Raw genomic sequence first — 4,369 nt, forward strand, 5'->3', positions numbered from 1 at the left:
TAAACCATCAATAATTATTCTTTATTATTTTTCTACAACTTTTTATTATAGTTATTTGTTATTTTTAGTTATGTGGATTGATAATTTGATTTTTTAAATATTAAAATGTTTGTTCAATAATATTTGAATAATTTAAATGTTTAATTTTTTTATTTATCTAAGTTGACGTTTTAAATTTTATCAATTATCACTTTAATGAAATATGAACATTTTGATATAATATTATGAATAAGTTAGTCAAATTAATCCATTTTATCATACAATAATATATAAAATAAATTGGAAAAACAAACTCACAAACCTGATAAATTAAGTTACTTTCCAAAGAATTTAACTCATAAAAAGAAAATTATATTAAACTAAATCATTTTAAACGTAACTATAAGTCAGATTAAATATCTCTAAGATGACTAGTCAATTTTGTTTAAACATCTTGGACTTTTGATCTATTTAAACTTATTATTCTATATGATAAAATAATGTGAATATAAATGTAATAAATTATTGAATTGATTTATGTCAAGTTGAATTTCTCGGCCATAATTATAAATCTTCACTATACACTTAAATTGATCAAGAACTTTCATAATGTTTTATTTATTTATCTTTTAGTAGTTATATTTTCCCTTTATATTTTATCATTTATTTCATTTTAATATTTATTTTATTTTCTTATCTTCTATTATTTATTATATCATTTTTAATGTTTAATTTTTCTCTTTATCTTTTATTAGTTTATTATTTATTTTGTATCATTATATTATAATAATTATTTTAATTCATTTGCAACAAAATACATATATTTTCTCCTAATTTTAAATTAATACAGAAGTCCTTTTTTTTACTTAAGTACTGTACTAGTCCGTTAGAATTTGATATATTGGAGCTTAAAAAATTATTTTACCATTTCTAATTTTGATATGCTTGTCAAATTAAGAGGAAATCAACTTACAACGTTATAATGAACAAGAAAAAAATATATTTAAAGACTAAATAAAAATCTAATATCAAATGTAGTTTTATATTTTGATGATATTTAAATTGTTTTATCGTCAGTTTGGTCTATTAAGAATTATTTGTGGATGTTGTATTATCCAAATGCTAATATTTAAATAGGAGTTGCATGAATGATAAGAAATTCAGATAATTTAATCAAATTTTAATTGCGTATATATAAAATAATTCCATATTAGTATTACAGAAATAAACATTAAAATAAAATAATGTTACTAATTGTGAACCAAAGGAGAAATTCAACGAGTAATCCAAATATTTTATTTTTTTTCACAATGACTTAATTAATATTTGACACAATACATATACATTACATTTATTAACTTGAAAAACATACAAACTTTATAAAAAACAAGTGAAAACAGATATGTATCTTTTTTCCTTTTTTACAATAAAAAATTATTATTATTATAATTATCAAAATAAATATAAATATTTTTACAATTTTATTATAGAAAATTATTTAAATTGAGAAATGGTTAAATTTAAAAAAAAAAGTCAAATAAAATATATTAATTTTAAAAACTGATTACTTAGAGAATAAAATTAATAAAATTATTATTTTAATTTTAAAAATAATTGTTCACAGGGTAAAAATGAAAAAAATATATATATATTAAAATGAGACTCTAAAAAATAGACTCTAACTTGATATAATAGTACAGAAGTATAGATAAAAAATATTATAGAAATTAAAAAAAAATGATTTTCAATAGACTCTAACTTGTGTAATACTCATGAAAAAATATTTATACGAAGTAAGTTTTATAATACATAGTTAAATCCTATAAAAAGTGAAAGTAAGACAAAAAACCATGGTAACTTAGATGGTAACAGCCTCTTTAATAAAAGGGTAACGTGTCCTTCAAATCAATTAAATATTCGAAAATAGGTAAGAGGTTAACTCTTTTCTTTGAAGAATATGAATATATTGAATATGAGCATTCGAATTATGTTGGATTGAGTTATCTTGTCTAGGGTTGATTATGTTATTTTTTTTTCTATATTATGAGTTATCTTGATAAACGTTCAATTTCCACTTTGTTTAATATTATATTGACTTGAAATTTTAATATTATAAGACATATTAGTTATTTTGACTGTTTGAATTATTAATTTGAGGATTGTGTTTGAAGGAATTAAGTTTATATTTTTTAGTAAATTGGTCATCATTTATTTCTATTTTTAAGTTGTCTAGGTAAAACATCAACTTCTACTTAATTAACTTAATCACAAATTTAGATATGAAGTTTCTAATATATATATTGATTCACCTTGACAACTCAAATTTATAATTGTATGTCTGTATTTAGAGAAACTAGTTTCTATTTCTTAGAGAAATAAACACCACTTTAATTCTATTACTAGTATCATCTCGGTAAAATTAATATTTGTGCTTCAAGAACTGTTTAATCAAGCTGAAACTTTTATCGTGAGTTCTATATATATTATTATTTATTTTGACTGGTCGGATCTTTAATTAGAGATTTGTAATTAGAACAAACTTTCACGTAATATTTTAATAGTTTAGGTGGTAGATATAACCTTGATCTTTGTTTGTTTAGTACATAACTTTTCCATAGTTATCTAATTGATTTGATTCCTTTTTCATTGTATTGCTCATTCAATTATATTTAATTTGAATGGAAGAACATACATTTTGAGTTTTGTGAGAACTGCAAATGTCTTTCTAAAGTCTCGAACAATTCTTGCATATGTTGTTATGTTGATTATGCAATATATCTAAGAAAGTGATATGAAAATCTATGATGAAATATAAAGGTCTATGTTGGTTTTGAAATAAGATAAGAATATATTGCACAATGAATTGGTTGATGAATATGAATATGGTATGATTTTGGCCAAAGATCTCATGGAGAGATTTTAAATTTGTATTAAAGTAGTGTACACATTGATGTGAGAGTTTTGACATTGAAGGTTAACCTGATATATTCTAATAACTATTCAGGCTCAAATAGAGAAGTATGAATTATGTGGCGAAAACAACACAATAAACTAATAATGAAAAATTTATACAAAGTTTTTAATTAAATTAAACATAGGTATCACTTCAACCCCTTTTTACATAGATATGTTCATATTTTTACCTCACCAATACGTGCTAACAACTTTTTCATATTAAGAATTAAATTTTAAATTTAATTCAACTATTCATAAGATTTACATCTATTTTAAATTAAACTTAACTTTAACCTATTTATGATTCTTATAATACTTATAATAATGGTAGAATGTAATTTCTTTTGTTGAACTCTAAAATGTATCAATTTATATCTAATTTTGAAGCAATTTGGAAAATATTCTATAGAAGAAAGCCATTTTTTTTCTTCTAAAAATCATGTTATGATTTTCTGTTAGTTATTCCACGCAATATTGACAACTTTTCCTTTTAGATATTTTAAATTGAGTTCAAATTTAATCCACTTTAATTGTAGGAAAAAATTAACTCCATCTAATGATAACTTTATACTAACATGACAATTTTTTTTTTTTACTTTTTTCTTTCTCTTCTTTATACGCCTTTCTCTCTCCTCTCTTCAATGATCACATCTTCTTAATATATGTATCGAATTAATGGTCAAACTTTTAATGAAAGGATAAAAAATAGAAGTGAGAATTCTCCACCAAAACATGCCCTCCATTCCAAGTGGAGTGACACAATACATTTTTAAAATTATAATTATTTTTCTAGAGTTAGTTTCAAATTTCTCAATTAGTCAATTTTCTTAATCATACCATTATTCATAATCATAAAATAGTTAAGTTAAAACTATTTAACTAAAACAATAAAACCATTAAACCCTAATCACCTAACCCTAACCACCAAACCCTAACCCTAACAACCAAACCCTAATCCTAACCGCCAAATCCTAACCCTAACCCAAACAAAAACCCTAACCCTCAACCTAACCTTAACCCTAACCCTAACCCCACCCTCACTCTAATCCTAACCCTAACCCTAACTCCACCCTAACCCTCATCCTAACCCTAACCCTAACCTTAACCTTAACCCTATCCATAAGCCTACTAACCCCACCCAAACCCTAACCCTAACCCTAACCCTAGCCCTCACCATAACCCTCATCCTAACCCTAACCCTCTAACCCTCACCCTAACCATATCCTTAACCCTAACCCTAACCCTAACCCTAACCTTAACCCTAACCCTAACCCTGACCCTACCCGAACCCTAACCCTCAATATAAACCTAACTGTAACCTTAACCCTCACCCTAATCATACCCTAAACCCTAAACCCTAAACCCTAAACCCTAAACCCTAAACCCTAAACCCTAAACCCTAAACCCTAAACCCTAAACCCTAAACCCTAAACCC

This window comes from Vigna radiata, unplaced genomic scaffold, assembly GCF_000741045.1.
Source record: "Vigna radiata var. radiata cultivar VC1973A unplaced genomic scaffold, Vradiata_ver6 scaffold_223, whole genome shotgun sequence".
Classification (NCBI taxonomy): Eukaryota; Viridiplantae; Streptophyta; class Magnoliopsida; order Fabales; family Fabaceae; genus Vigna; species Vigna radiata.